At 42.8% G+C, this 20712-nt stretch overlaps 1 protein-coding gene across 2 annotated transcripts in view; it reads right to left on the bottom strand.

The window, feature by feature from the left end:
- Positions 1-20712, bottom strand: part of LOC119477063 (leucine-rich repeat and fibronectin type-III domain-containing protein 2-like) — a 163494-nt gene that overhangs the window by 48090 nt on the left and 94692 nt on the right. For both annotated transcript variants that reach the window (XM_037750904.1, XM_037750905.1), the window contains exon 3: positions 9890-9999. The gene's annotated coding sequence lies outside the window, so the exon portion shown is untranslated. The remainder of the gene's footprint in view (positions 1-9889; positions 10000-20712) is intronic.

The following is a 20712-nucleotide window of genomic DNA, read 5'->3' as shown; positions in this document are numbered from 1 at the left end:
ACAGCTAATTTACACATTTTACGTCGGAGCGGTTTAGCTCATGTTCCTATTCAGAGTGAATGACTGTGTTAGACTGAGCTCCAGCTCCAACAGGAGGAGCGTTGTTAGTGGTGGAGTGGTTGTTGAGGAGGTGGATATAGGCTACTGCTAGGTAGATAGGTAGGTTAGCGAGGAGGCAGTGGGTATACTCTCCTATTGTCTGATAGGTGAGTATACTGTAAACCGCCAGAGGAAGGGGTATACCCTGTATACCTGTGTATACCTTCCACTACACCTGTCATGGTCTGGCTGTGACATCAGGACATTGGACTTGTTTCCTTTTTGTTTAGATCTTGTTTTGCTCCCTTTAGTCTATTAGTTCTGTATTAGTGGTTTGGTTTTCTTGGATTTGGGTTTTCTGTTATTTTGTCTGCATCGTAGTGTTTCCTGTTTTAGTTTGAAATTCACTCCTCCTGTGTCTTGTCTGGTTTTACTTCCTACCTTTGTTTGTTTTCCCGCCTTTTTTGATTGTCTGCCCCGCCCTGATTTGTTCCACCTGTGTCTCATCACCCTCTTGTATTTAAGCCTGTGTGTTCCCCTCTGTCTTTGTCAGTTTGTTTGTTGTTCCTGCATGGTTTACCTTGTCTCTCGTTTTACTCTTCACTCCTGCCATGTTTCTAATGTTCCTCTTGCCTGTGTTCCTAGTGTTCCTCCTGCCTGTGTTTCGCGTGTCTTCTGGTTAGTAGTTTGGTTTTGTCCTCAGTTTGTTTTTTCGGTGTGTTTCATTTGTACCCTGTTGTTTTCTCGGATCTGGACTCTGGTTTTGGTTTTTGTCAACTTTGTTTTGTTGCCTCAGCTTTGGATATTAAAAGCTTGTCTTTGTTGAATTCATTTGCCTGCTTGGTCTCTCTGCGTTTGGGTCCACCTTTTAAAACTATAACCGTGACAACACCACTGCTTGTTGTTAATTGTGATGTCTGATCTGTTTCCAACCCAACCTTTGAACCATCTGACTTCATGAAATGTGAATTTGACCGATAAATGCCCTCAGAAGGGATTTGCTATAATATTTCCTCTGGCTTGAGAAGAGAGCAGCCTGTTGCAAATAGTGACTGGCAGAAGAAGCTGATGAGATGCACCAACACTGAGTCCTGATTCCACATATCCTACAGTATCTGGTATTAGTTTCTGTCACATCAAAACCTGCTATATCACATGTGAGGGTTCCAATAGAAATGTGTGTGAGTCATTTTATAGTTTTGAGCTAGTGGTGCTGAGAAAAGACACTCCGATAAATCTTTAACTCGGTAAAGGTAGAAAACACTGCTGTCACTTAAAGGATAACTTTGGTATTTTTCAAACTGGACCCTATTTTCCCAGGTTTTTGTGTCTAAGTGACTAACGGGGACACCACTGTTTGAAACTGGTCCAGTATTGAGAGAGAACGCTGCAGCCACCAGCTGCTAAACGAGCTGTAATGTAATCATTAAAGGCAACCTGGTACCACCAGTTAGTCCACTAAAAGTGCTTGTCTCTCTTTGCCACTGACAGGCTCAGATTGTTATTATCAGTGTCTGACAACATGATGGACAGAACCCTACAGAGAAATAAAACCTTTTTTGACCTTTCTCCTGATCCATCTGTTTGTTATTGAGTCTTGCTCAAGGAGAAGTCTGGTTGTGAAATCTTGCGTTGCATCCACATTGTAGAAATCATCTAAACATTCAGCCATGACATTGAAAGTCTTCTAGATACCACTAAGCTACGCTCTCTGTACTCCAACACAACAAACTCATCTCTCCTCTCCCACTCATATTTCCACTGTTGTTTTCTGGCAACAAGTCACATGACACAATGACAAACAGAAAATGAAAGGTCAGAAAAAGGTTTAATTTCTCTGTAAGGTCCTTTCCATAATGTTGTCAGACACTGATAATACCAATCTGAGCCTGTCAGTGGCAACAACAAGAACTTTTAGTGGACGTGAACTGGTGGTGCCGGGTTGTCCTTAATGATTACATCACAGCTGGTTTAGCAGCTGCCGTCTGCAGCGTTCTCCCTCAATACTGGACCAGTTTCAGAAATTGTTCCTGACCGTCAGTCACTTAAATAGGATCCAGGTAAAAAATCCAGGTGAAAAATACTGAAGTCATCCTTTAAAGTATTGTGTACAGGCCTGCTGTTATCCAGCTACACCTGTTAAACATGCATGAGAGCAACCGAGCGTGAAATGAGATCAGTTCCTGTGTGGGATCTGATCTGAGCCCAGTGTCCACTGAAGCATGAGAATCACACACTTAAAGCTACAGTAAAACGACCTCAAAGCTCCAACCTGGGTGATACCCATATTTATCCTGTTCACCAACTTTAGTCTACTTTTGGTCTGGGTCTGTATTTCCTGGTTTGGGCCCCTTACTTCTGATGAATCAAGATCTTATGGCAAACCAAATTATATTTTAGACCGTACTGGATACAGCGTTGGAGGCGGGGCCCCGTTCATTCCTATGAGAGTGTCACAGTGGAGCATGGAGCCTAAATGGCTCCATTTCCATCTGGAAAAGTACCCGGTCCTCCAGTGATCTTCCTCATCCATTGGTCCCACAGAGCAGGAGCAGTAGCGTCCGCCCGGTCACATGACTCAGTCACGGGGTCACACCGTCACGCTGTCGTCACGACTTGCTAACTCCTCCTCCCGGCCCTCGCTCCTTTAACTCCTCCTCCCAGCCCTCGCTACTTTAACTCCTCCTCCCGGCCCTCGCTCCTTTAACTCCTCCTCCTGGCCCTCAGTTTTTTAACTCCTCCCCCTCCCGGCCCTCGCTCTTTTAACTCCTCCTCCTCCCGGCCCTCGCTCCATTAACTCCTCCTCCCAGCCCTCGCTCCTTTAACTCCTCCTCCTCCCGGCCCTCGCTCCTTTAACTCCTCCTCCTCCCAGCCCTCGCTCCTTTAACTCTTCCTCCCATCCCTCGCTCCTTTAATATCAATAATCCATTCTATAACATCCATGATAAAACAAATAAGAACATTTGTTGTGGTTTTACTGAGCTCCATGTAGGTTACTATACATGTCCACTGACTTGGATTCCCACATCCAGTTTAAATTAAAATTTAGGAGCAAGGTTTTGTGGTTGTACGAGGCTCTAAATATATAGATAAAAGTACAAATAATGACATAGTTCCTGTTTATAGAAATGGTAATAATTCAACTAAATGCAACTAACTAGAATTACTGCTTTGCCGTTGTATGCCTCCACCAACCGTCAAATGTCATCACTTCATCAGTTTATCCTACAAGACATTGGTGTGAAATTGTCATAATACCATATGAATTCTTGATTTATGGCCAAAAACGGCCCAATGACCTTGACCTTTGAGCACCAAATTTAAATCAGTTCATCCTTGAGTCCAAGTGGACGTTTGTGCTAAGTTTTGAAGAAATTCCCTCCAGGTGTTCCTGAGATATTGCGTCCATGAGAATGGGACGGACGGACAGACGAACGGACAACCGGAACACATTATGCCTAAATTCATAATGCATAAAAAAAACACCACTTCAATTTTTCAAGTTAAAAAATGACAACCAGTCTCACTTAGATATTGAATTGATGCCATTAAGATTGATGATTGACCCTGTAATACCTGGCACTAGAAAATGCAATTACCTACTGTATACATATACCAATATACTCATAAACTAATATAAAGATTGCACCTTAAACACCTTTTCATTGTCATAACACACCGGTGTTTATCTGTTACTTGTGGTAAAAGTCCAAAGAATCCATTTCAGAGGATAAAAGGCTTACAATCCTACAAATCACTGTGTGGAGTCCGAGTGGAGGTGCAGACACAGGAGGAAGCAACGCTCTCTGTACGGATGTTAATACAGTCTGCGCTGTGTGAGGGAGCTGCTCCCACAGATGAAGCTAGTCCGTCCTGACAGAAACCAAAATGTTTAATAACCTACTTTCCATGATTACACCACCTGCAAAATTCATCAGCTTTAGCTTATCAAGATGAAAGATTCAAATAGGCTTTCAGTTATACTATATGTCTTGTTGAACAATGGGCTCAGGGCTCAGCTCCCGAATACAAGGGGGAGATAGAGGCGCATCCTTTTTCATGCTTCTTTTATTGATCTGTGATGAGTAATAAACAGAAGTTAAGGTGCAGGGCCTCTCTAATATTCAGAATAAATACCCTGATTATAACATACCCTCTTTAATGTTTCACCTCACATTCATCCCACTCTGAGGAGGATGATAAAACATCCTCCTCTCCTTAAAAACAACAAAAAACCTTCCTGTACCTCATTTCCTCTCCCCACATTTGGTCCTTGAATGCACCACATAACAATGAAAGATTTAGCAGTAGGTAAGAGGCCCTTGTTTTTCTCCCCTCTTGAATTATTGCCTGCTCTAATACACATTCCACACTCACGCCTCACATTTATACTCTATCTGTATATTCAGCTCGTTTCCTCTGCATAATATTTCAACTAATGTGAAACTAATGGAAGCATTCTTCTTGAAGCAAGACATGCTTCCTATTAAATGGTCAGTGGGCGTTACGTACTGTCCAGTCACGGTCGGTCTGCAGGGGCCAAAACAGAGCTAAGTAGGACTTTAAGGCCTCAGCATTGGGTAGTGGTCTTCAGTACTTATTGGTGCAGACCAAAACGTGTCCATAGCACTGAATATAGAAAACTGTTAAGTGCAAAAACTGCCAATGAATAGTTATTCAGCCACTTAGGGTCCTGTCTTACACCTGGTGCAAAGCGGCGCTCAGCGCAGCGCAGCTGTCATCGCTAGTTTCAGACTGACACAGTTGTCATATTCATGTCCAGCGCCCACATTGTGTAAGTAGCAGATGTACTGGCGTCCATCTGTGCACCCATGGGTGTGTTGGTCTTAAAATGAGGTGTGGTCAGGTGCATTGTTGATGCATTGCTGTCTTGAGGCAGCACCCCCGTGTTGCACCCCATCCACCCCCCCGACCTGCACTCCTTTACTCTCTGACTCAATTCACATTGGGAAAACTACTTTCTGCATTGGTACTGAATGTAACTGTGAGATGTATAACTGTCCAATAGGGATGTGATTACTAAGGATATTGGACTAAGTGCTACTATTTAGTAGGTTTGAGGAGAATTCTGATGCAACACAGCAACAACACAACATGAAAAGAGAAAAGTGTGCATGTGCCGACCATGCATGCAGCCTGTTGCAGATGCTCCTGCTCGTTTTCCCACTGCTCAAACACAGGAATGCATTCAGTACTAGACTCATTCCACCGAGATGCACCACAGAGCGTCACTCCTGCCTGAGGACATCCAACTTTACAACTCCTTCCTCTGGGTGTCAACAGACTGGACCCGGACCTGTTGCCCACGTCGGCTGCTACTAACCCGTCATGTCTTATTATTCTGAGGTGCAATACTGACTTAACTCAACTGTATAATCATTTGTGCAATAATTCAACTGTGCAATACCCTGGCATTAATACTGGATTTGTACTGTACATTTCAAGAAATATTCTTATTTAATTAATATTTATACTATTCTTGCATTGTGGTTATATGTATGTTATATATCGTATGTCTTTAATGCACATATTTGTACATATTTCTTATATTCTCATTTCTTATTATTCTTATTTCTCTGCATATATTGTGTTATACACACGTAGGCAAAATTGTTGGTACCCTTCCGTTAAAGAAAGAAAAACCCACAATGGTCACCGAAATAACTTGAAACTGACAAAAGTTATAATAAATAAAAATTCACTGAAAATTAACTAATGAAAATCAGATATTGCTTTTGAATTGTGGTTCAACATTTTAAAAAACAAACTAATGAAACTGGCCTGGACAAAAATGATGGTACCCCTAGAAAAGATGTAAAATAATTTGACCATAGGGACATGTTAAACTAAGGTGTGTCCTGTAAATAGCATCACAGGTGTCTTCAAACTTGTAATCAGTCAGTCTGCCTATTTAAAGGGTCAAAAGAAGTCACTGTGCTGTTTGGTATCATGGTGTGTACCACACTGAACATGGACCACAGAAAGCTAAGGAGAGAGTTGTCTCGGGAGGTTAGAAGGACAATTATAGACAAGCATGTTAAAGGTAAAGGCTATAAGACCATCTTCAAGCAGCTTGATGTTCCTGTGACTACAGTTGCACATATTATTCAGAAGTTTAAGGTCCACGGGACTGTAGCCAACCTCCCTGGACGTGGCCGCAAGAGGAAAATTGATGACAAATCGAAGAGACGGATAATACGAATGGTAACCAAAGAGCCTAGAACAACTTCCAAAGAGATTAGGGGTGAACTCCAAGGTCAAGGTACATCAATGTCAGATTGCACCATCCGTCACTGTTTGAGCCAAAGTAGACTTAATGGAAGACAACCGAGGAGGACGCAAATCATAAAAAAGCGAGACTGGAATTTTCCAAAATGCATATTGACAAGCCACAAAGCTTCTGGGAGAATGTCCTTTGGACAGATGAGACAAAACTGGAGCTTTTTGGCAAGTCACATCAGCTCTATGTTCACAGACGCAAAAATGAAGCATACAAAGAAAAGAACACTGTACCTAATGTGAAACATGGAGGAGGCTCGGTTATGTTATGGGGCTGCTTTGCTGCATCTGGCACAGGGTGTCTTGAATCTGTGCAGGGTACAATGAAATCTGAACACAATCAAGGCATTCTGGAGCGAAATGTGCTGCCCAGTGTCAGAAAGCTTGGTCTCAGTTGCAGGTCATGGGTCCTCAAACAGGATAATGACCCAAAACACACAGCTAAAAACACCCAAGAATGGCTAAGAACAAAATATTGGACTATTCTGAAGTGGCCTTCTATGAGCCCTGATCTAAATCCTATTGAACATCTGTGGAAGGAGCTGAAACATGCTGTCTGGAGAAGGCACCCTTCAAACCTGAGACAGCTGGAGCAGTTTGCTCAAGAGGAGTGGGCCAAAATACCTGTCGACAGGTGCAGACGTCTCATTGAGAGTTACAGAAATCACTCGATTGAAGTGATTGCCTCAAAAGGTTGTACAACTAAATATTAAGTTAAGGGTACCATCATTTTTGTCCATGCCAGTTTTATTAGTTTGTTTTTTAAAATGATTCTGTTGAACCACAATTCAAAAACAATATCTGATTTTCATTAGTTAATTTTCAGTGAATTTTTATTTATTATTACTTTTGTCAGTTTCAAGTTATTTCAGTGACCATTGTGGGTTTTTCTTTCTTTTACGGAAGAGTACCAACAATTTTGCCTACGTGTGTATATTGTAGCATTATGTACATAATTTAGATGTTACATACTCCTTTATTTCTATTTTCTTACATTTCTTTCTATCTGTATGAGAGCAACTGTAATGTCCCAGTTTCTCCAGGGGATCAATAAAGTATTGCTGATTTCCGATTTAGGAGATCTGCTCAACACTGTCAGAAACTTCAGTTATCAGTATCCTTGAGAGAGACAGCTCTGTGTTTCATACAGCACAGTAAATAGCTGACTCCTACAATACAGTTTAAAAAACAAAGCTCCTGTGTGGCTCCCAAAGTTAAATGACCTCATTTTCAAGGAAAAAAGCAATAAAAATCAATATGGAAGTAAAAAAAAAAAACATTCAATATCAAACTACGATCACTTCTCATTTAACAGAACAAAGATGTTTTTTGGATGCAATGCTAAGCTTCAGTTCATCTAACAATGACTTCTAAGATGGGTCCTTTCCCTCTTGAAAGGGGACAATTCCTGTTTTCTTTTGTGCTGCTTGTCCCCAACCTGTTAGCCTGAGGAGACAATTCAGAGGCTGACATTTTGGGGTCAGCGTGCAAATGTTCCAGAGAAAAGAGCTCTGAAAGTTGATTTTCAAGTGTACTCCTGTGGTCGGGCCCCTGTTTAAATATTCATCTGAAAGTAAAAGCCGATCCCCGTTGATCTGCTCCCAAGCAGCCACATTACACACACTCTTCCAGCCTAAATAATAGAAATAAAGCCAAATTAAAAACCGGCAGTAGGATCCACATTCTTGGTTGCATATTCCTTTTAGTACCACATTTATCACATGGTGCATGATAAGATGAATAGAGTAAAGTCTTTGGTGATTAGACTCCATCGTGACGTAGTATAGTAAAGTGGGTAAATTGATGCCGTGGTGAAGATTAGGATATATTTCCCCTCAAAAGAAGAAAATACTACACAAATACCTTCCCGGGACTGCAGCGGTGGATTCTAAGCCATTGAGCTTTGAGTGTTTTAACAGATATTTGTCGGGACTATCGGGACACCCCAGCTTGAAACCGGGACGTCTGGTCACCGTATATTAGTTTGATATATCAGTAATACAGCGGGCTAATGCTAACGCTAGCTAATGTTAGTTAGCATGATGTGTTTGTTTGCCAGATGATAGTCTAGCATACTGTACATCTTGGTTTGGTTTAGGGTGGTTTTGACCTGAAAACCGTGAAGATGGTCGTCTACAAGTACTGAATCTGAGTGAGAAAACGGTTCGGATGTGACACGCTGAACCTTTACGTTGTAGATCGATCCGATGACTTTGAACTGTGCCGGTTCTTCGCCATGAAGGATCGTAGACATGTTTCATGTAGACATGTTGTCTCTCTCTGGATATTGGAGCAGGTGGATCACAGCAACAATATGAGTTGGCTTAGAGAGAATATCAATACAACTACCAATAGTCATAGTCCTTAAAACCTTAACTAATGTGTTGTCGCAGGTTAGATTTTCCAAATTACCAAAATAACAGCTTAGAGGAGCTACATTAGCATTAGCGACGTTTGCGTCCACTATGCCTTGTAACCGAACGTTATAGCGTTAGTTCCTTCAAACAATGTGATAAAACACAATACAAACTAACGTTAGCTAGACAGTCGACTTAACCTGGGCTGTATCTGGTTCTACGTACCTTGTGTTTAGAGTGCATGGAGACAGTAAATCTAAATCTGAATGCTAAATCCTACTGAGAACATAGTAGGGGTGCACTCTGGTGGTCGACAACGAAAAAACAACAAAAATCAGCCAAAAAAAAAAAAAATTTTTCCACCTTTTTCTAACTTAAAAAAATCCGCCTCATTTTTTTTTAAACTCGTTTTCAGACAGACTCAGACTTCAGACTGTTTCATAGACAAAAAAAAAAGTAATTTAGAAATATTATCATGGCATTCCACCTGTTCTTAAGTCATAAACACAGGAGAGAAAATAGTTTAGATCAGACTTAAAAAATGGATTACCAGAAAAAAGAAATTCTTGCTTGCATTTCAGGGCTTCCGTACAATTACAATAGTGTCTCTACCGTTGTACCTGTGTAACTCAGCCGAGCTAACCAACCTGGTGATGTCACAGGTTAGAGTACTGCAACATGGCGGCGCTCCAGCCATGAAAGATGAAACAAAGCTTATTTTTTCTTTTTAATGCTGACATTTGTCATGTTTGTTATATAATTGTTCATCAGAGTGGAAATCCATTTAGTAAACCAGCTAAACTTGGTTGACTGTTTCACTTCCACTTTAAAAAAACGCTATCCAGTGTTTTGCAGAAGAGTCTAGCGTCGGTCTGCCTGGTGAAACGGCTGAGATACCTCCTCCACATCAACACTTGTACATCAATATTTTGAGCTGGTTTCACGGACACAGTCATACCTGAGAGTTTTTCAAAGACACAGACTTCTTAAAATCACTGTTTTCAATAGTGCAACCTTTTAGTTGCAGGCGCTTAATCTATATCTGCCAGCCCTTGTTTTAAAACCCTAACAGCCTGCCCTTTCTTCATCTTCAGCTCTGACATTTGGTGAATTCCTTGATGGCTTTATGTGCTCTTTACAGTCACATAGATGTCTTTGCAGGAAACAAAGCAGAAAATGTATGAAATACTCACAGTGAATAGGGTGAGGATTATGAGGTGGAAGAACCATCTGAGGTCAGGACTCCATCTTCACACCTTTGCAGTGCCTGGGGCTCCGAACACATCCTCATCATCACGACCTCCTGTGGGAAGACAGACAGAGTACACTTAAGCAGTCAATCACTGTGTACGCACTCGTCTGACAGACTCCAAACTATGCTGAAGCCGTGGTTGCATCACTTTTCAGAGCATTCCACCAACTTCTGTCTGTCTGATGACACTGTACATCAATCTCTAGAACCTTCAGCCACAGACTGAAATGACAGTGGGGCAGCTAAGAGCACATTTTGGTGGAATTGTTCACTTTGTGAAACACTAAATGTCATCAAACTGCAGAGCGATAGCTTGGAAACTTTTGCTGTAGAAGCTAGTGAGATGGTAAGTATGGTAGGGTTCAGATTGCTGGTTACAGTTTGGTCCGGTTCTCATATGGCAAAATACTAAGCTTCAGCGCTTACAAAAACCTTACAAAACCCTTACAAAACCCTTACAAAACCTTTACAAAAACCCTTACAAACATTTTAGCTCTCCTTCACTTTTATTAGTACAGAGAAATGTACAAAACTTTAGCGTTAGTTTGCAGGTAATGACAGCAACCTTCTCATTTGTGGCCGTCACTTGAACACTGCTTTCACTGGTTTAAAATGACAAACGTCCCATCAGCTGTATGTTTGTTTTGTAAGGTACCTGACCAAAGGCCAGAATGAAACGTTTGACTCTTGTCAAACGTTTCATTCTTAGGATCTTAGGATTCTATTATCCTAATACAACACTCACATCATATTTGTATATTAAGGGAGTTGGCCACCATAATTGTTACACCAACTATACTGGTGGTGAAGTGATACTTTCATGGAGGAGCCTTATACACTGCAAGGAAATGGGGAACAAATCCACAGTCCTCGCTCTGTGCCTTCCCAGTTCCCAGTTGAAGCTAATATGAGGCTTCATCAGTCTGACTTAGCCAAAAGAAAATTCTCTCTTTGCGTTTCCTCAGACAGTGTGCATGCGGAGGAATATGTCCTATTAGCTGCATAGCAGGGAGAAAACACAGACAGCAAACCCACGTGAATAGGACAAGATACCAGTTCGATTTGTCTAACTCAGACTGGTGTGAGTCTGATATTAGCTTCAACTAAACTTGCATAGAGGGCCATCTCTTCCTCCGAGTTGGACTAAGGTATGACTTCACAGAGAGTTGAGGGGGAATGATTGGAGGAGGAATGATTGCAGTAACCCATAAAGTCTTGAAAGCACACATGCATGTAAGCATAGAATTTAGACCAATCCTTTCACATGCTCTCTGTAAGCTGCTGTGTGTACTTGAATGTCTGTGAGGTTTTTGAGATCTACCTGTATACATTGTGATCATTTTGTGTAGCATTTTGGGAGATCTATTAGCAGCAAAGGAATGTACTGTAATATTCACATGTTTTCATTAGTGTATAATCACCTGGAACTAAGAGTCATTGTGTTTTCGTTAGCTCCTCGTAGTTCTCCGACACGCTTGTGAAACTGCAGAGTGCTAAACCGTGGTCCGCCAGCATTAACACTACTTTCTACTGTTGGCTGGCAGTGTGTCTGCTGCTCTACAGTCACACACTGGGTCTACTGTTGGCTGAGCAGTGTGTCTGCTGCTCTACAGTCACACTGGGTCTACTGTTGGCTGAGCAGTGTGTCTGCTGCTCTACATTCACACTGGGCTTCACATTGCTACAGACAGACACAGTGACATATTGGCCAGTCCTACCAGCCTCCCCGAGCAGCTGGAGGTTAAGTGCTCTGTTGGAGGTGTTGATGGTTGTTGGATGGGAGAGGGAGAGAGTGTTAGTCATTATCACTGTTCTCACACACACACACACACACACACACACTGGCAGCCTCCCAGTTATTAGCCCAGCGCGCTGACCTTAGGCTGCTCCCACAAGAGGAAAAAAAAGGAAAAAGATCCCTTCAATATCAAAGAGGTTTCTCCCCGACCGGCACGTGCACACACTGCATTATAGAGGAAGTCATTTCCTGTTGTTGTTTTCACTTTGCATATTCTCACTGAATGTTTTATTCCATTTCCTGTCATGATGAGATGAAGTTAATGAAAGGAGAGACAGGATCTGAACTCATCATGTTTATGGATCAGAGACACAATGAGGTCTGAGCCTCCTCGCTGCCTGTTTTTCTCCCAATTAGCCGAGTGGCTGACACCGCCCGGCGGACCGCTGCAGCTGATGGAGATCAATACGAGGCGTGAGAGAGACACCTGTGGGACTTTTCTTCTTTGGCGTGTTCAGAGCCATCTCTCTGCGCTGCATCACACAGCTATCTTAACGCTATTATTAACGTTCTTGCATGTTTTTTTTTTTTCCCATGGTTCATCAAAACAGTCTTTCACTTACTGTTCCCACAGAGGCCCTGGATTACATCAAAGATACTGTGTTGTTAGTACAAGCTTCAAACTAACTAATGAGCGGGATGTTGTCAGCTAATTAACATCAGCTCATTTGTTTTTTGTCTGCACACATAAAAGTTACCATATCTGCTTTTCCTCCCAGTCTGAAATAGCCAGGATCCGTGTATTATTAGAGGACAGGGTCCAGTTTATTATTAGAGGACAGTGTCAGTTTATTATTAGAGGACAGGATCCAGTTTATTATTAGAGGACAGGGTCCAGTGTATTATTAGAGGACAGGGTCCAGTTTATTATTAGAGGACAGGATCCAGTTTATTATATAGAGGACAGGATCCAGTTTATTACTGGAGGACATGATCCAGTTATATTAGAGGACAGGATCCAGTTTATTATAGAGGACAGGCATCCAGTTTATTATTAGAGGACAGGGTCCAGTTTATTATTAGAGGACAGGATCCAGTTTATTATTAGAGGACAGGATCCAGTTTTATTATTAGAGGACAGGATCCAGTTTATTATTAGAGGACAGGATCCAGTTTTATTATTAGAGGACAGGATCCAGTTTTATTATTAGAGGACAGGATCCAGTTTTATTATTAGAGAACAGGATCCAGTTTATTATTAGAGGACAGGATCCCAGGTGACTGCAGTCATAAACCCTTTATTGCTTTCAGTGCTTTGGATTTGAATATGGCTCATTTGACTTAATTGGCCAGCGCCACCTCCTCATAGAGAAGGTCAAACATGCTGATAGAATGGTCTATCAGTGAGCTGGGCTGACAAAGTCCTGCAGGTCTCCTGTAAACTGATGCTCATTGTGAAACATGCATGCTACTTTACACACACTTTATTGGGTAATAAAGTGTGTGATGGGACGTACACTCTGCACCCTTACTTTCCTGCTTGCTACTAACAATCTTTGCACTGAACTAAATAAAAGGATTTGAATCAGCAAAGTGATTTGTAATTTCCACCTATGCTGTCATCAACAATATTCAGAACATGTGACCGACTTGGAGTGTAAAACTGTAACATCAGACTCCCAGAGCTGTATTTTTTCACAAGGTGTTTCCATTTTTTGCTTGCTCTGCACCTCACTGTAATACATCTCTGAATTTAGATTATCATTCCGTCTCACGGTTAGTTTTGCATGTAATTACAGAGTACATCACACCCCACCGCTGGGCGCCTTCCTATTTTAAAGTGGTAAGCGTTACCGATACAGTTGCTGGGCTGTTTAGTGCACCGTCAGCTGGAATAGCCCGCCAGCTGAGACTCGCTGCATGCAGCTCTCAACTGGGTCATGGAGGGAAAAGCTGGAGGTGAGATGCCATGTTTTAATAAAGAAATAACTGTAACAAGCAAAGCCGCAGTTATTCATGGAACCGAGATATTTTTACTGTGGCTGTACTGTGTTGTACACAAGCAAGTTTCCCCACCAACGGATCATTACAATAACATACCACCAGACATGGTCCTGTACGCAGGATGTTCCAGGCAGACCTGGCTTCTATTTTGGTAACCATTTTGAAGTTGATTACGCATAATCAGATAAAGGGGACATTTATGATAAGAATAAGATAAAATGAGATGAGATAAGATAAGATAAGATAAGATAAGAGATACTTTATTGTCCCTGCGGAGCATGATTCACTGATGAGATATCAACGTGTGACACGTGTATCATGGTAAAAGCACAATTGGAGTGTGAAATGTAGTGCTGATGCTGCTTGCCTGTGTGAAATCCCATCTAGTTCCTCACTGACACATGCAAAATATGTCAATGTACAAAATGAACTGCATGAATTTAGTTGTACAGTTTGTTTTGGAGTAGAAATGGTCACCCACAACAAAGGTTGATGCAATACATCCCTGATTTAGCAGCGAATGGTGCAGTTACAGATGGTTTTAAAGGAGCGGTGTGTAGGATCTGCTGGTATCTAGCGGTGAGGTTGCGGCTGAGGTTGTGCCAAGTGTGTAGGAGAACTATGGTGGCCGACATGAACATGTGCAAGTGTCTCTCTAGAGCCAGTGTTTGGTTTGTCTGTTCTGGGCTCCTGAAGAAACATGGAGGACCCGTGAAGAGGACCCTCTCTCTATGCAGATATAAACGACTCGTTCTAAGCTAACGGAACACAACCATTCTAAGTTCCAGGTGATTATACACTAAAGAAAAACTGTTATTAATATTATATTCCATTTCTGCCAATAGATCCCCCAAAATGCTACACACTGTTCCTTCCTGTTTCTGTTTTAATTTGAGCTTTTCAAATAATAATTTGAAACACCAGTGTGTCGTGGTCCCAGGGGGCCGCGGTGAAAAACACACCCATTGCATCCAGTTTAAATGGAAGAAGAAGAAAGAAAGGCTGTCAGTCATGGTGAAGGAGACAGACTCACATTTCCTCATGTGCTCTGTCTAGTATTGTTTTACACATATAAGCAAATTAACTGTAACTTTCCTAAAATAATAACAATCTCATTTTATTCTTCAGATGGACATTAATTACATAACTAATCATATTTTGGGAAGAAATATATTACATTTTGCTATGATGGTTGTTTTCTAACAGAAGTTTATTGTTGGGGTACCCGAGGGAACCCCAGTAAGTAGTCCTTGTATGTTAATGATGTTGGTGGGATGGAGGGTTAAAGAACCCCCCCCGGCTCTCAGAGGGTGAACAGAGAGAGAAAGCAGCTGGGAATGCAGTATGAGCAGCTATAGCTTTATGAGAGAGACCGAAAAGTAGAGCAGAGAATCAGACATCAGTGTCTGCAGTCCCCCGACAGAGGCTGCTGCCAGAGTCAGTTTTAACAGCTTCCATCTGATCGTCAGCATTAAATCATTAAATGGGTTTGAAATGAAAGCTGAAGTAAATGTCTCGCTGACCGATTAATAGTATTGAGTCCATTTGAATGTGTGGTAAGGATGAACGTGGCCTCTGTCTCGAACAGTAATTAGAGAGTTGACTGCTTTCGGAACGGACAGAATAATGTGATCAGAAATCATAATCAATATATCCATATAACGGCAGCAGCTTGTGGGACCTAATGAGCAGGGCTCTCTTCACTGAGACTGAGAGCTTCTGGTTCCAGTGATTAGAAGAAGAGTTGTTGTTGCTCAGTGTGGTTTGGTGGTGGAGCTGTTTAAAGTTGACAGTTTGCATCAGTTTAACCTGTCCTCTGATGGACAACACGGTCTCCTGTGAAGACCTTCTGTTCGCTAACAGGGCACAGCAAGCAGTACCTCACCTTCCTCTTCTATTTGGTACCCTACACTTCCAGTCAATGCTGAGCTGAAATCTGCAGATGTCAGTGTTTTGATTGATTCTATTTCATCGTAGATTGGGTCGCAAGGATGTTACCTTCTACAGAAGCTCTGTTGTTATAGATTTAAGTTCTTCTTTCACTAGGGCTGGGGCTAAGAGCTCTGTTGGCACAGTGCTTCCATATTCAGCTATAGAGCAGGACTGTCTCATGGTACTCCCTAGAAACAGATGCGTTTATTAGTCTGAAAATAAGGATCTTTATTGCCAATCTCCAGCAGTGATACGCTGTGAGCATCCTGACTTGTTATCCCTGTTCAGCTGCAAAGATCATCTTTGACTTTGGAACAACAGTCACAAAACCTCAAGGTCAAATGGGGTCATCCATCCACTTGATCAAAATGTCCACAACAGTTGATAAATGGACCTTGAGGTGAGATTGTTGTTGTTAACTCTGGACTCTGGATTTCTGTCTGAAATCTCATAGCATAAAAAACTGTGAGCGAACGTCCTGTACCGAACAGTTCATACAGTTACACGTGCTGTTACACCCAAGAATTTATTATTCAGTTTTCAACTGAGAGTGCAAAACGTTAAACTGAGGGTGCAGTGCAGGCCTGTCTCCTGCCCCCAGGGAACGTCACACATGCGCCCAAGCTATTCGCCTGAAAGTTCAAAGTTCAACTTGACGCGATGCGAAGATGCAATAGGCTACTGTCCTCGCGTCACGTCAGAGTAACATAAGCCTACCTGCCACAAAAAACGAATAGTAACGCAGCATACTTAGATTAATATTGTAATATAATTACTGTTTTGGAAATTGTACACTTATCGTTACTGGGGAAAGTAATGATATCACGATATCACACGTTACTGCCCAACACTGGGCATGAAAACTAAAAATATAAAAAATATAATTATTATGAAATATTGAACAAACAGGAAAGAAAAAGAGCTATTTGAGTGTAAGAATCTCCCAATAATAATCCATCCCGATGGACAGAACTGCCTGTGTAATAAGTGTGTAATAAGCTCTTAGCATTGTTTCCACCCTGTTAACCACCACTCATATCATCATACACTCATTTGGAAGCATTGTTTGGATGAAGGGGTTTCATCATGTATGCTATACAATGCTATAAATGTACTTTTTGATACACAAATCAAACTTATTGACATTGTAAAAATACGCAAGACTGATCTGATGTATTCTAAAGGAACAGTGTGGAGGATTGGTGAAATCTAGTGATGTGGTTGCAGATTGCAACCACTGAATACCCCTCCGCTCACATCCTCCTTTCCAAGACTGCCGTAACGTGAGCTGCCGAGTGTGAAACCATGGTAACGCCATTCGCCTCGCTCAGAGCCCATCCTCACCATAATAACACTAGCTGTAGAAACACTAGTGGTAGAAATAGCAGCATACTAGTAGTAGTAGCAGCAGTAGCAGTAGTAGTTGTTATAGTAGTAGTAAGTAGTAGTAGTAGTAGTAGCAGTGGTAGTATTGCAACAGGAGAATGAAAAGGTGAAAGCAGAGCAGTCATGTGACCTGTTGTGTCGACAGACACTAAAAAAAATATTCATCTCACAATTTTAGAGACATTATTGTAAAACTAATACGTTGTGCACTGTGGACCAACGCAGCTATTATACATTGTGATGTGAGACTGGGTGAACATCTCCCTAGGGAGGCGCCCAGGGGGGCATCCTTACCAGATGCCCGAACCACCTCAGCTGGCTCCTTTCAACGCAAAGGAGTAGCGTCTCTACTCCGAGTCCCTCACGGATGACTGAGCTTCTCACCCTATCTCTAAGGGAGACGCCAGCCTCCATCCTGAGAAAACCCATTTCGGCCGCTTGTACCCGCGATCTAGTTCTTTGGGTCATGACCCAGCCCTCATGAGCACAGGTGAGAGTAGGAACGAAGATTGACCTGTAGATCGAGAGCTTTGCCTTCCAGCTCAGCTCTCTTTTCGTCACAACGGTGGCGGTAAAGGCGAATGCAATACCGATTTCTCCGGCCAATCTCACGTTCCATTGTCCCCTCACCTCGCGAACAAAACCCTGAGGTACTTGAACTCCTTCACTTGGGGTAAGGACTCACAATCCATCGTTTTCCTGCTGAGAAACCATGGCCTCAGATTAGAGGTGCTGATCCTCATCCTTGCCGCTTCACACTCGGCTGCGAATCGATCCAGTGAGTGCTGGAGGTCACAGACCGATGATGCCAACAGGACCACATCATCTGCAAAAAGCAGCGATGAGATCCTCAGCACACCGAACTGCAAACCCTCCTAACCCCGACTACGCCTCGATATCTTGTCCATGAATATCACGAACAGGATTGGTGACAAAGCGCAGCCCTGGCGGAGGCCAACCCCCACCGGAAACAAGTCCGACTTACTGCCGAAAACCCGAACACAGCTCTCACTTTGGGTGTACAGAATGGCCCTAAGAAGTGCCCCCCTCACCCATACTCCCGCAGCACCCCCAACATTATCTCCCGGGGGACCCGGTCATACGCCTTCTCCAAGTCCACAAAACACAAGTAGACTGGATAGGCATACTCCCAAGCCCCCTCCAGGATCCTTGCGAGAGAAGAAGAGCTGGTCCGTTGTTCCACGGCCAGGACGGAATCCGCATTTTGAACAGGGGAACCACCACCCTGGTCTGCCACTCCTTAGGCACTGTCTCCGACCTCCACGCAATGTTGAAGAGACGTGTCATCCAAGACAGCTCCTCCACACCCAAAGCCTTCAGCATTTCTGGATGGATCTCATCAATCCCCGGGGCTTTGGCCACCGTGGAGTTGTTTGACTACCTCAGTGACTTCCACCAGGGAAATTGATGATGGTCCCCCATCAGCTTCCAGCTCTGCCTCTACAATAGAGGGCGTATATATGTCAGATTCAGGAGTTCCTCAAAGTGCTCCTTCCACCGCCCGATTACCTCCTCAGTTGAGGTCAACAGTGTCCCATCCTTACTGTACACAGCTTGGATGGTTCCCCGTTTCCCCCTCCTGATGTGCCGGATGGTTTTCCAGAAGCACTTTGGTGCCGACCGAAAACCCTTCTCCATGGCTGCTCCGAACTCCTCCCACACCCGCTGCTTTGCCTCCTTCCCGGCAGTGGCTGCTGCCCTTTGGGTCTGTCGGTACCTTGCACCTGCCTCCGGAGTCCTTACATAACATAACATATCCCGGAAGGCCTCCTTCTTCAGTCGGACAGCTTCCCTGACCAACGGTGTCCACCACGGTGTTCAAGGGTTGCCGCCCCTTGAGGCACCCAAGACCTTATGACCACAGCTCACCGCCGCAGCTTCAGCACTGGAATCATTGAACATCGCCCACTCGGGTTCAATGCCCCCAACCTCCACAGGGATGCCAGAAAAGCTCCGCCAGAGGTGTGAGTTGAAGATCTCTCGTACAGGGGCCTACTCCAGACGTTCCCAGACGTTTCCTATATATACAGTATATTATATGATATATAACCCCTGAGCACACAGAGTAAGTCCTTAAACTCAGTCAGCAATTAGACTGCTGTGTTTAACTCACTGAACTTTGGGTCTCTGTTGTCCTTCACTGTCTGCACCAATGTCACCCTGCATGGTAAATATCTGTCGTCAGTGTAATCTGTTCATGCTCTACCTGATTTCTCACAGCATTCCAACACTATTTACCTCTAATTTACACACACTACTGTAGTTTCTAATATTTACTGGTACAGTAATGTGGATGTAAAGCAGGCTGATGCACCACAAGACAGGAGAGTTATTTTTAGAGACGTCATGAGGCTCTGTTTCCATTCTAACTCACAGATGTAAGAGTATGTGTAGGAATAGGTCTCATTTCCTCAGATAAAAATGGAAAACATGAATAATCCAGACTGCTCTGAATACACCAGGGGAGTGGAAGGACACTCTAAACCGAGCAGTGTGTCCATGCTCCGTGAGCTGAGCAGTTACAGTGTAATAATAACAGCACTAACAAGAGCCCAGCTCTCTAATATTCTGTGTTTGTATTTCCTCTTCCACACAGAGGTCGGGGTCAGCTGCAGAGCTGGAGCTGCTGGTAATTCACTGTTTTCATCAGTGTGCTGATGCGGGGGGGGCTTGAACCCAAACTTCTCCAATTAAATGAGCGTCTCTCCCTAATCGCTGTGCCACTACGAGTCTCAGCTGACTTTCAGCAACGTGAAGAAGAACCTTTTCATGTCTTTATGCTCCTGCATGAACAACAGCGTGATGACAGGTTAAACAGAGAGGAAACTAAGATGAAGGCCTCGGCAGGAGACGGGGGCTCGCTCTGCATGCAGAGCAGCTTAGAGGACAGAAAGTTTTAGAGATAAATGAATGAGAGACATACAATGAGGCCATGCTGCAGAGAGAGACACACACAATCCTCTCACAAAAATGGGTCCGCCTGTCCGATCCCATACTTCTATCGACCTAAATGATGATTAAATATGTGTCTGACATGTTGAAATAACAGCTGTAGCACCTGATTTATCACAAGCTGCTTTATTCAAATACTGAAGTTCCTGATTCAAAACTACAAAGCTGAGAATCTGAAATTACTATTACTTCGGGATGCAACTAACAGTCATTTATATTATTGATTAATCTGCCGATTATTTTGTAGATTATCATCATTTGATCTTTAAAATGTCAGAAAACAGTGAAAAATGTCCGTCCCAGTTTCTCAAAGTCCAAGGTGATGTCTTTAAATGTCTTGTTTTGTCCAAAAATGCCAAAGATATTGAGTTTTATATGGTATAAAAATCTCCATATTTGAGAGGTTGAAAACTGTATTTACTGCCATTTTTGCATAATTATTGATTCATCGATTATCAAATCAGTTGCCGTTTTTTTCCGGCGATTGACTGATTGTTGCATCTCTACTATTACTTAATTGATATGAGATGATGAGCTGCAGAGAAGGCGTTGTACAGCGGTGTTACAGAGTGATCCTTTTAGTTTGGGCTGTCGTCCACTTCCTCTGGGAATTAATGACTGAATCTATGATATACCACAGCAGCTACTACCTACGACCTGGATATCCAGTGGAACACTGAAGGAGAGCAGCGATAACAGATCTGTTACCATCCCATCAGTGAATATTGTCG

Source organism: Sebastes umbrosus, chromosome 18, assembly GCF_015220745.1.
Source record: "Sebastes umbrosus isolate fSebUmb1 chromosome 18, fSebUmb1.pri, whole genome shotgun sequence".
NCBI lineage: Eukaryota > Metazoa > Chordata > Actinopteri > Perciformes > Sebastidae > Sebastes > Sebastes umbrosus.
Note: the sequence above shows the minus strand (reverse complement) of the source record. Positions and strands in the feature narration are given on the sequence as shown.